Source organism: Dasypus novemcinctus, chromosome 20, assembly GCF_030445035.2.
Source record: "Dasypus novemcinctus isolate mDasNov1 chromosome 20, mDasNov1.1.hap2, whole genome shotgun sequence".
NCBI classification, from domain to species: domain Eukaryota; kingdom Metazoa; phylum Chordata; class Mammalia; order Cingulata; family Dasypodidae; genus Dasypus; species Dasypus novemcinctus.
In genome coordinates this window covers 53,023,108-53,036,363 of record NC_080692.1, presented here as the reverse complement: position 1 = coordinate 53,036,363, position 13,256 = coordinate 53,023,108, and the positions used below count along the sequence as shown (strand labels likewise).

At 41.7% G+C, this 13,256-nt stretch overlaps 1 long non-coding RNA gene across 1 annotated transcript; it reads left to right on the top strand.

Annotated features, from left to right (window-relative positions):
- Positions 1-1,984: 1,984 nt before the first annotated feature.
- LOC131274825 (uncharacterized) lies at positions 1,985-9,673 on the top strand. Its single transcript, XR_009182132.1, has 3 exons — positions 1,985-3,700; positions 3,824-4,012; positions 4,435-9,673. It is a non-coding gene; the product is annotated as an uncharacterized lncRNA (long non-coding RNA).
- The last annotated feature ends 3,583 nt before the right edge of the window (positions 9,674-13,256 follow it).

The window sequence follows — 13,256 nt, the reverse complement described above, 5'->3', positions numbered from 1 at the left end:
TAGTTTTGCTGCCGTGGGAATTCTATCACCATACTGCAGCTAATTACTGTTTCTCTTTCCATGTGATTTCAGTGTTACCGACCTACCGAGCCATATAGTACCAGAAGTATTTTACACATGTAGTTTCAAACAGAAATTCAGACGGAAACGGTTTTTACCATATGCAAAAGTTAACTACAATTTAAATGCAAATTTCTAGCAACTTATTTCGTTCCATACAAAAGGTGATGCTGCGATTGCTAATACTGTGCCTGCAGCCTGGCCTGCAGTAACCTGGATATTAGCAGACGCTGGTAAACTTCCCTTTTAGAGAACTGGTTACTGGATATTTAACTTTGACAGGTCGCCACCCTCCAAAGATACAGAAGGAAACTTCTCAGTAGACGCTCTCTCTTCCGTGGAGAGCTGCAGTCGACACACCTGTCTGGGCAAACAGGCATCTTACAGAACTATCGGGGCCGCAGTTCTGCGGTGGGATGTGGACATTTTGACGTGCTTGCTTGCTTGGTTCCGGCTGTTTACTTTACGTCTAATCTAAAGCTGGCGGATGTCTAATTTCCAGAGGGAGCGGTTTAGAGCGTGTGTGTCTAGCAGGTTGCCTCTGCTCGTTGTTTTCTGATAGAAGCCACTGCAGAGGAGCGTGGTTGGCTGGCTGCCTTGCCGCCCTGGACCCGTGGAGTCAGGTGCCGCTCCTCTCCAGCCCTGAACAGTAGTCGACGCACGGTCTGTCTGCTACCTGAGCTGGTGGGAGCTCTCCCTGTGGGTCCACGCCTGGGTGCTGGGCTGTGGGGATGGCAGGACAGGGTCTCCACGCCCGTCTTCCCCCGCCCCGTGTTCTCCACCTAAATCTCACGCAATTAGGCTGTTTGGCAGAATCCTAGTCCAAATCTGATGGGCAGCAGCGACGTCTGCTATCTCCAGGCCCGCCTTCTGAAACTTCCCCAGGAAAGTCCTCTCTCCTCTCCGGCCGCCAGCTGGGCCGGGGGGTGCGGGGCGCTGGAGCCCCTGCCTCCCTGGTACTCAACCCAGTGGCTGAGACTAGAAAGAGGCACAGGACAGGCGGACGGTTGGTGTTCCTCCTATTTTATTTTTATATTTACTTCCCAATGTAGCTAAAATTATATTTAAACTGATACATCGTTTCATTCTAGTTAGAATGCGTTAAGCAAACATTCACTTTAATTGTAAAAACACAACCAGTCTCTGAGATTAATCCAACCCCTACTGAATAAGTTTAACCCAAAGAGAATACTTGGGAGAAAAGTTATGACTCGATGAGCTGTTCAGCTGCAAATAGAACAACACTGCCAAAATTCCAGCCTAAGGGAAAGCAAAACTTTGCTGCAGATTCCCTTTTATTTTAATCTTATTAGCAGAAGAGAAACCTCTTACTTTAATGAAAAAAATTGTGCTATTTTCTCAGTAAAATGAATTATACATTTATTAGCTATTCACTTTGATGTCGTTGGGTAGGAATTTATATAAATGTCAATAAAATAAAGGTCACTAAAAGGCATGAGTCACACTGGCTTTATGTAGTAGCATCAGGGGTTGACATACAGGAGATAGTTTCATGAGGATCCATTTGATGAAGATGATACATTTAGTTAACAAGAATTTAGCAGTCTGATATTTTGAGTTGGTATTTTCATAAAGTTTACAAGTACATATAGATGATATAATTGAGTTCTCATGTTAATTTCTTTATTTTTGAACCTGCACATATGAATGACTTTTGGGAGGAATACGTATTCATATATAGGTTTTCTAAATCCTTTGCCCTACCCCACTTAGCCAAATCTACCCCCCTTAGAACTGCATAAATCTAAAGTGCCCCTTGACTGTCATGACACAAGATTTTGGCCTCGCACATAAATCGACCAGTGTCACTCTTAAAAAGGGGTAGTCGGCATCTTGCAGGAATCGCTTGGACACTGGAGAAAGCCATTACTTCCTGAAGCTGGCCCTGGCGTCTCGGAGAGCAGGAGCGGGGAGCCTGCACCCGCCTCGCTGAAACGTCCTGGAGGAAGTCAGAGCAGCGCCTGAAGATGAGGGTCGGCCTGGGGCAGGGGAGGGAGGCTGCCCAGCGAAGGAATTGATCCAAAAGGGCAAAAAGAGCCTTGAGGTGGCAGGACGTGGTAGGGGAAAGGAAGCTGGAGAGCAGGCTCCCCGAGGGCCGTGTGGATCAGGGTGGAGAGCTGGGACTTCACGCCTGACGACGAGGGGTTATTTTTAGGGGTTTGAGGCCAGGGATGATGTCAGGTTTGCATTTTAGCAATCACATTAGCTGCCCACACCCTTTATTTTTAGGTCATTGGTTCCCAAAGTACTTATCAATCTGGGACTATTTCAGCTCAAAGAACATGCCACCTCCACAAATGAATGAAATATTTGGGAAATTTACTTAAATTGGGCACAGAGAGAGTTTCAGGAGACTTTCTCTGTTCCTAAGGACTAAAGCAGTCACATCTTTCTGCTCCTTACATCCTGCTTTGTAGTTTAGCTTTTGTTGTAGGGGTTTTGTTATGATTTGTTTTGTCAAATGTCTTCTCTGTAAACACTGAGGCACTGTTTCCATGAAGCCAGAGCAACTGTGGAATAGAACGGAGTAGAATATGTGACTGCATCGTCCTGCGCACCTCGTTCTGACCAGAAGCGTGAAGCTCAGAATACTAAAGCTTTCCACAGGTTTTCAAGCATTTTGGTTAACTAATTAGCATTTCTAATGGATGTACAAAGACCACACATGTATCACCCAGACCACTGAGAGCTGTGAGATGGCAGGTAAGCTGGGAAGTGAGCAGGTCCAGAATGGAAAGGTAAGTTTATTAGCCCACGGGCTGCATGCATGGGTGACCTGAATTCTCAGGCACACACTCTATTTCATCAGATGTAAGATGAAGTAATTGTAAGCGCCGAGAAAGAACAAACTCTGCCAGCCTAACCATGACAAAATGTCTTAATGATCATTCAGCACATCTTATGACTATGATTTTTTAAAATCCGAAGGATTTGGTCATTTCTCCTGCCTCTGTATTGTTTGGTATGAGATTTTAAAAATTGTTTTGCACTTATCTAAAGTAAGACAGCTTAATCTATTTATATGTATCTTCTTTTCTCAGGATTCATAAACACTTGGTTTTTTGCAAAGAAATATGGAAATACAGTCATTCCTCCCATGACAAATATTTGCATGACTACCATCACATTTTTACCTATTGCTTAGTTTCTGTGTCTTGCTGGAGATTCTAAGATCTTTGATTTAATTCCAGTTTATAGTAAAATCTCTTCAAAAACATTTTAAGTGGCACATAACCCTAACACTTGCAGATGTACAATGCACATATTCAGTAACCAAGTGTGGACCAGTGGCTCGGTGTGTAAAGAGGTTAGAAAAGTTATTTTGCAATTATAAAAGCCTCCACATATCATTCAATAAAATGTATTTTTCCTATTAATTTGGTCTTATACACCTTAAACACATTATTTCATAGATTAATTAAAAGAATGTGGGAAGCAAGGCTGCCTGCCACCCTTGCCCTGCTAACAAAACCCCGTCTCGTCAGATGTTGGCAGCACGTGGTCAGCTAAGTCACCTCGTTTATCAGCTCCAGAGAAGCTGGATGTGGCCGGTGATCACGGCGAGCCTGTTTTCCTTGCCTGTTTTGGGTTTCGGGGGCATGTGACCTGGTTCTCCTCGGTGAGTCTAGAGGGGAAATCTGCTGTGGGCTTCTGGGAAGGATCTTTCTCCTCAATAAGAAAAAAAAAGCACATTAAACGAAACCCGTCCCTTACCCCTCATTTTCCTCCTCCTGCTTTTCAGCAGGAGGGAGAGATGCAGATGCAAGTGCTGAGCTGCTGCAGTCACCTTGTGACCGGGAGGGAAGACCTTGCCTATCTGCCAAGGGCGGCAGAGCAGGATGGAGGAGGGAAGCCGGCAAGTGCTGAGTTCCACAGCTGGGGAAGCAGTCCTGAAACCTTGGAACTTCCTGAGTTCTTGAAAAGCAGCAAGGTAACTGTCCTTATTGTTAAGCCACTGTTAACTGTTAGTTAATCAGATTTTTAGTTACTGTAGCCAAAAGCATATAACTGATACAGGGAAGATATCCAAATTTTAAGAAAGCACTTAAGTTATAAAATTATAGTATTTTTTTTTCCTTTTTAAAGAGGTTCCAGAGATTGAACCTGGGACCTCAAAGGTAGGAAACAGGTGGTCAATCACTGAGCTACATCCACTCCCCATAATCTTTTACTATTGTATTTAATGCTTTATTATTCGTTTAACAAGGTTCTTGCTCCGCATGTGTACGTGTTGCTTTTTAATGAGATCATCTACATGAGGGTCGGGCAAAAGATGACCGGGCAGCCAAATCTGGCCCACGACCTCTCACATTTGTATGACTATTGAGCTAGGAATGGTTTTTACATTTTTAGATGGTTGAAAGTCATCAAAAGAAGAATAGCTCATGACACATGAAAATGACATCATCTTCGAATTTCTGTGTCTCTCAATGAAACTGTGCTGCGCCCCACCAGCAGTCCCTGGTGCTTCCACGCTCCAACAGCAGAGCCGAGCTGTTGTTCCGAGACGACGTGGCAGCTAATCGGAACATACTTACTGTATGGCCTTTTAAAGAAAACGTTTGCTGACCCTGGTCTAGATGAAAATAAGAAACACATGTAAAAGGCTCATTTGATTTTGAAAAATGGTGATTAAAAACTGTGGCATAAGCTCTGTTGTGTTATGCTTTTGTACATACCATAACAGGGTTGACATGATGTGACACATTGAGGCTAAAGACAATTAACCGACCTATAATTGCCAACTTACATTTCCCTGATGACATGTTGCCTCACTACCAGGCTCACACATCTAAAAGGCACTTGCACATAGGGCTGCATGGCTAAAGTACAAAACAATCATATTCAACATATCCTAAATTTTTTGTTGAAAAAGTGGCAAACTATATAAGGATATTGGTTATGAACTATTTTCAATAGAGTTTTTCAAAGTAAGAACACACCACACAGATATCTGATAAACCTTTTAATGTGTATATTGGCCATCTGAAATATTTTTTAAACAATTATAAATATTTTCATGCTTCTACTTTTTAATTTGTGATTATGAGAAACATTCTCCTAATTTTTGAGTTTCCAAAGCTCAAATTGAAAATTTAAGTTCATGGACTATATCCCTTTCCACCAAATATTACAGGTATATAAACATTTGTTTGATTTTCCTTCCTAGATTGTAGACACCTTGATGTCTAAGTCTGTCTAATTCATAGTTGTACCCTCTGCAGCATTTTGCATAATGGCTTGCACATAGCAAAATACTCAGTTAAAAATTTTCAGTAAAAACTAATGAAAGGAAAAATTAGCATAGATGCTAATAGTAATTCCTCATCTTCAAAGAACAGATCCTAATTAAGTGGAAATTTCTGCGTAAATACATTAATGGTATCATTGTAATGTTTAAAATACTCACTACAGATTGTTAAGAGAAAAAAAGCAGGATTCAAAATTTTATATTCAATATGATTCAAGGAAAGGCACCAAAATGTTAACAGTAGTTTTCATTAAGACATGAGATTATGGGTATATTTTATTATCTTTTCCACATCTTCCAAATTTGCTGCAAGGAATATGTATTGTTTTTATTGCTAGGAAAAGATAAGCATTTGGGGAATAAATGAATGGATCAGGATGGCAGAGCCTCATCCATGGCCAATCTGAAGGAAAATAATCTGATTTATTACAGGCGAAATTAGTGTTTTTCATCCTGAACTGAGCAGGTGTCTCCCAAATGTCCCAGCTGTGAGGGAGAGATGTAACTCTTGTCCAAGGACAAAGAGAAACTTGGCCAGGGACAAGTACGAGCCACGTTCGCTGTTAACAGAACTTAGAAAGCTGGCACTGTCCCCGCCTCACTGGTGTGGCCCCCACTGACCTGGTTGTCCTCACCAGGTGACGTTGCTGCTCTAGAGGATGTGTGAGGACATGCTCGGTTCTCGAACAATTTGTTCAATATCTTGGGCACAGTTCTACATCTGAAAAGAGACATGGTCATAGACTGTGTTTGTTTTCCAACTTTATCAGAACATTCTGATAATTTAAATCTATTATATTGTATTCATTTGTCCTGAATAACAGGAATGCTGTAACAGCCTGATGATGTTCAGTGTAAGGCTGCAAGTACCAGGAGAATGCCCTACTTCAGCACATATTCCAGTTTGTCATGTCTGATAATTGGTATAATTTTGCTCAATTGGTTGATCATGAAGGAATTTTTGAAATTCCATTGAGGTATGTAATAGGTGGTCAATAAGTGTTCACCTCCCAATGGCCACAGGAATTTTTAGCAGTAGCCAAATTGTTTATAAAATAAAACTTAGTCATGTGCAGTGTTATTGCTGAGAGAACATTAAGAGAGAAGCAAAATGGTACCCACCCACGAATGCATTGGAGCCCATCTAGTTTTTATTTCAACAACAGGAGAAACTTGAAGTCATTCCATTTCACTGGTCTGCCCTCACTTTCAAAGTTCTAAAAAAGTATACTGAACAAGAAAATTTCCTTCAAAGCTATAGTTTACATCTTCAAAAAACAGAGAAATTAGATAGTAATTTGCACAATACAGTAAATTGTGGACTTTGGAGAACTCGATATCCAATAAAAATGTGTTTCTGAGAAGAATCTCCAAAAATCTTATTTTTCCCCTCAATCATTAGATTTGGAACTCAGATGATATGACAGGCGATGGTAAGTTGCCATCTTCCAGTTCAAAAAAGTTATTTTTTAGGGAAAGAACTCTTAAAGGAGAATTTTAACTGGTCTGGTGTGTGTAGTTAAAATCACATTATCATATGCTGCATTCTCTAAGAGGACAGCAAGAATTCCCTGAGTGCAAGGGCAGTGCCTAGTGAAGGAAGACAGACCATTATACTAGACCCTTGATATTGATGGTTGTACTTATGAACATTTTCTTGTGAAATTGAAACTTAGCCTAGTGTTATATGTTGCCTATGAGTTACCTCCTGAAAATGTCCTTATTGCTCAAATGTGGCCTCTCTCTAAGCCAAACTTGGCATGTAAACACACTACCTTCCCCTCCCTGGCATGGGACATGACTTCTGGGGATGAGCCTCCCTGGTACTGAGCAGGTAATTACCAAGCACCAACTAGTAATGCATCTGGAAAAAGACCTTGACCAAGAGGGGGAATGGTAAATACAAATGAGTGTTTATGGCTAAGAGATTTCAAAATGAGTTGGGAGGTCATTCCAGAGGTTACACTTACACAAGTCTCAGCAGGATCTCATTGACTATTACAGTAAACAGTGCCTCAAACAGCAGGGTTCCTGATGTTCTAGAGATATCCAGAAACTATAAGCAAGGCAGACAGCTCAGGAATTTGGCACCCTGTCCATGGGCCTTCCTTTGGAATTTATGCTCCCCAGGGTAGCAGAGTTAGACTCATTTATAGGTTCCCTACACATGGCTCTTCTGCCTCTTTGATTTGAAACATACTTAGCATTATACTTATTAAATATATGTCCCAGAACCTTAAATCTGTGGTTCATCCATGCGCCAGTTGAGCCCTGAATTTCAGCAGAGTTGCAACAACTACTCTCTGGTTCACTGGACTCAGCCAGGACAACACAAGGAGATGATGATGGACAACACCCATCCCAAGAAACAGAGAGTGTCTGCAACTGCAAGCAAGATAGCTCCATCCATTTGCCCCATGGAATCTAAGCCCCCTCTCAGTTTAGAAGCAGAGTGGGCATCACCATCCCCAAATCCTCAAGATTGGGAAATTGACAATGGACTAAAGTAGACATTATTATCCTACTATAGACATTATTATTCTGGCAATGGAAGAATTCTTATCATTGATGTAAAGGCAGTGGCCATTGGTTGGGTTTTATTTTCATCTTTTTGATATTTATAAAGTATGCACACTTACCTTGGCATGTAATATGATGAAACCCTCTTCCTACTACAGGGATATATTTAGTAACATGGCCCTTCTCTTCCTGTAAGTAACCCAGAATTAGGACAACTAGTCATGTGAATAAAGAGAAACTGGGTATCTGTAAGCCAAACTCAGTATGTAAATGCATTACCTTCCCCCCAACATGGGGCATGACTCCTGGGGATGAGTCTCCCTGGCACCGAGGGATTACTACCAATCACTAACTGGAGAAGCAACTAGAAAGAGACCTCAAATAAAAGGGTCAACTCAGACCAGCAGAATATCTCAGCCTACATGTTCAATCAAGTGTTAAAAACTGCTTTTTGACCTTGAATAAAAGGGGGAAATGGCAAAGACAAATGAGTTGATATGGCTAAGAGTCTTCCAAAAAGAGCCGGGAGGTCATCAGAGGGGTTGTGCTTATGCACACCTCAGCAGGACCCCAGAAAAAGCCAAAGTAGATACAACCCTAGGTCCTGTTCTCCTGAAGGCTACAGAGATCCACAGGGATCTCTATGTCAGAGAACCTATTTTGGAATAGGTGCTCCTGAGTGTGATGGAGCTGGACTCAGATGTGACCTTTCTACACATGCCTCTTCTGTCACTTTTAATGAACCTGTGGTTGGTGCTAGGGATGGTCCATACGCACGAGACTTGAATCTCTGGACTGCCCATGTGCCGGCTGGGCTCTGAGCCTCAGCAGAGTGGCAACTCCCACTGTTTGGTTTGTTGGTCTTACCCAGGTCAGCTAACAGGGAGGTGAAGATGGTCAACCACCACACCAGGGAATCAAGAGAGCCTACAACTGTAAGCAGAGGAATTGCATCCATCATCCATGTGGAATCTAAGCCCCCTCTTGATCTAGAGGTGGAGAGGACATCGCCATCCCAGGGTCCACAGAATGGAGGAATAAAATATGGACTAGGGTGGACTTACTGATATTCTACTATAAAACTATTGTGATGAGTAATAGAAGAAAATTTAGCATCGAGGTGGAGAAAGTGGCCACAGTAGTTGTTGGGGGCAGGGAGAGGGAAGAAGACATGTGATGTGGGGCATTTTGGGGAACTTGAGTTGTCCTTAATGATACTGCAGTGTCAGATGCTGGACTTTATATATCCTGCCATACCCCACTGAATGTGCTGGGGGAGAGTGCCAACTACAGGGTAAACTATTATCCATGTGGTGCAGCTGTGCTCCAAAATGTGTTCACTGAATGTGATGAATGTGCCACAATGAGGGAGGTTGTTGGTGTAGGAGGAGTGGGGTGGGAGGATGGGGGGGTATACAGGAACCTCATATTTTTTAATGTAACATTTTTTTGTGTGATGTATATATCTTAAAAAAATACAATTTACAAAAATGATGTGGTGGGGAGCAGGGAGTGGGTTATATGGGAATCTCTTATGTTTTTTGTTTTTTATGTTTTTTAATGTAACATTCCTTATGATCTATTTAATTTTTTAAAAAAAGAGAGAATCTGGGGGCTGGATGCAGCTCAGGCTACATCCACGAGCATCTGCCTCCCATGTATGAGGTCCTGGGTTTGATCCCTGGGTCCTCCTAAAAACAACAAGCAAACAAAAACCAACTCTCACTGGGGAGCTGGGATGGCTCCCTGGTTGAGCACCTGCTTCCCATGTACAATCTCGGTACCTCCTTAAAAAAAATTTCTTAAACAAATAAAAAAAAAGAGAAGTTGGCTTTTAAATATACATATGTATTCTTTCTGCATTCCTACTTAAATAACCAAGCTCCAAATCTGTGTCTATACAAATCTAAGAAAAGTGGTAACACTGAGAAGTGAGCTAAAGCAAAGCTTAACAATATAGCAGTATCTTTACTTACCTTTGTATGAGAAAGAATAATTGTGAGAATATATTTTAAAAGATACCCTTAATTTTATACAAAATGTTGTTGAGAAGGTCCTTGTTCAAGAAGGAGGAGAAAGCATGCTACCTATTGGTAAAATAAGTATTAGGGCTTTTAAGCAACATTTTAATGAAATAAAATCCATGCATATTTTGTAATGGTTCTCCAAAATTATTGTGCTTGGCATGCTATTGCTTAATCTTCATTGTTATCTGATATATATAACTTCTAAACACTGATAAAGTTTGAACATTATATGTAACAGTATTCTTTTAAACTGAGGCACCCATGATGTAAAAATTGTCATTTTTATCTTGTTTATTCCTTCTTTAATGAAGCTTGCCCTCCCCACCCATCCCACTCGTAGGCTGCCTGCCCCTCTCCCAACCCCACCTGGCTCCCAGCCTCTTCTCTCTTCTACTTTCTTCGTTTCTCGTAACAGTTTCACCATTTACGTAGTTGAATATTTGCATATTTATGTTTACTGTTTTTGGATGTCTCCTCCATCTATTCTATTATGGATTGGTGATTTGAGCTTCAAAGAGGCAGGAACTGGGGAGCCGATGTGGCTCAGTGGTTGAGTGCCAGCTTCCCACACACGAGGTCCTGGGTTCCATCTCCTGCCTGGGTACCTCACAAAAAAAAAGGTATGAATCTTCTTTGCTTGGTTTTCTGTGTATCCTAAGTCCCCAGAGCAATGTCTGGCACAAAAAGATTCTCAAATAAAGATTTGCTAAATGAATGTTTATGTGGGTGAATGAATTTCATCCATACCAAGAGGTACGGTGTTGTGGAAATAATACCTGCTATCACATGCTATGCCCATTTGGAAGACGTTACATGTAATTTCATTTAACCTTCTCAGTAACTGTGCCCAAGCAGGCACTTTATCCTTGTTTTTAAAATGAGCCAGCCGAAGCTGGGATGGGTTAACTCCCCAAGGTCACAGAGTTGGTAAATACCAGGCTAGAGAACGAACAAAATTCCAATTCAAAAATCCTTTTGCTGACAGAGCTTGCCTTTGAAAAAAATATTTCTCTGGAATTTGTGCTACTTTTTCATTTCTAGTTTCACTGTAAAGTTTCTGAGAGCCCATATTTTCTTTACTTTTTCATTTTCGAGTAGATATATTTCTATGGTGGAAATATCAAAACAATATAAAAAGGGTTTCACCACTGAGGGAACTTGCTCCCACCCATCCCCTGTCCACACCCTCTGCTCTTTTACAGACAACCATTCTGACAGGTTCCACTGGCACTTCATTTAAAAAAAAGAAAAAATATATATTAATTCTCCTTTACTTATGTATAGAATAGCTTTCTATACACGAGAACCCGTATTTTCAGTCAGTGGATTTCAGTGAGCTAAATGTTCTTTCCCCTTTGATTTATCTGGAAGAAAAGTAGATATGAATCACTTATCAATCTTGGGCTAATAGCTGTTTTAAATGGGGCAAATCTTCCTGTGACATTTGACTAACTATTAATAATTTATAACTTCAAAGGAAGTCAAATTATGAAGGTATCAGTAGGGTTCTTAAATTAATTTTAAAATATACACTAATTAAAAGGCCAACTGCTACTTTGAAGATTTCTCTTACAGATTTTGATCATCTCAGTACAGTTTGGAAATCTTGAGTTGAATAATATGACTGCTGTGGGATAAGGGAGAATTGCAAGATTTAACTTTATAACTCTTAACTGGTCTTGCCATTTAACTTATTTTTTTCCAAGAACATAAGCACATTCTTCTGTCTTCCAAGTAAATAAACTGGGAAATCCAGTCTGTTAAACAAAGAAAGCACGGCTCTCAGGACTAAAGCTCTGAATCATGAATACAGCATATTCTGGGCAGGGCTGGCTCTGAGTTAGAGAAGTCACACAGTGCCCTGTTGAAACCACAGGGGCTTCATACTTTAAATTAAAAAGCATCTTAGTGGTTTAGCTCTGTTGTCACTATCTTGAAATTTTAATAATTTTTTTACGAAGGCCCCACATTTCCATTTTGCATCAGGTCCCTAAAATTAGGCAGTCGGTCCTGTTCTGGGGAGTGGAACAGACATCTGCTCTAGTATTTATGGTTTAATTAAATACGGTTTAAATTAAGCTATGGTAAAACTCACCTGGTTTTAGTAGTAACAGGAGATGACTGTCATTATCCCCTGGACAGAGAGAAGGAAGGAAATGAGGTACTCTTACATTAGCATTTCTTGACTGTTGCACAGGAGGCCATTATAGGTAGGATTTATTTATTTATCTTGATATTGCTTTATACACTTACATTATGTATAAATTACATTTATTTTGACACTGGTGATATTTTGCCCGTGAGATTTATCTCCCTTGGCGGTTATGGTGTGAATTAATTACCCTGAGCCTCTTACAGCACGTGATAGTCGATGCCCATTTACTGGGTGATTTCCTGGTACGAGGTAAGGCTCCTTCTAGAACGACGATGGAAGAGCCACTCGCCTCATTTAAATGGATTTTCTTTTTTGTAATCGTTTGGTTTTAGTGCCTGCTGAAGGCACAGGGGCTGACGCTGGCCTCTGTGAAGTGACCGGTCCTCAGGGCAGGCGTCAGGGGACTGGCCGGCAGGGCCACGCGCCCCTCCCTCCTCAGGGGGCTCCTGACCTGTGTGTCCACGGACCCCGCTGCCAGCCCAGTGGACACCAGGGACCCTCCCCAAGTCCACGCTGCTGGCGCGTTGTTTAATAAACATGTCACACCCGCACCAGCAGGCCCCGCAAGAATGACGTTGTTCGGGTCTTTTTATTTCCACTCGAGCTCAAGGACGCCTGTTAGGAGCCCTGGCTCTAACTCAGGACTGAGTCCCTCCCACGTGCCGGGCAGTGCGAGCACAGGCGGACACCAAGGAGCCCTTCCCAGCCCTTCCCAGCCACCGCAGTCCCGCCTGTGCTGCCCCAGGGCCCCACGCCTCCTCCTGCTCTCCAGGGGGCCAGGCACTGTCCAGGTGTCCTCGCAGGGTCGGTGTTCTGCCCGGTCACCCACCCCCAGAGATAACGTGGAGTAAAGGCCCCCGGTTCCTATGCTGCATATTTGAAAGAGCTGGTAAATTAACCTTGCACAAAGTTTTAGAGCACTGCAGTTCCTTCCTAGGAAGAACAAAGGAGAATTGTCTCCCAAAATAAAGCATGTAAACTTCATTCTTCTTTCACTAAAATAAGTGTCCTTTTTTAGAGCAGGAGTTTCCTTCGGCATTGACATGTTGGTACATTTCTATCTAATTTAGCTAAGTGTATCCTCCTGCCAAAATACCCTTTGAGAACAGATTACAAGTTAGAGAACTGATAAATGGAGAAAAAGGGTCAAGTTGACAGGAATGTGTGAAAATGTTGTCAGAGCAAAGCATTTAGTTTTTAGTTCAAGTGCTCACTTCAAAGA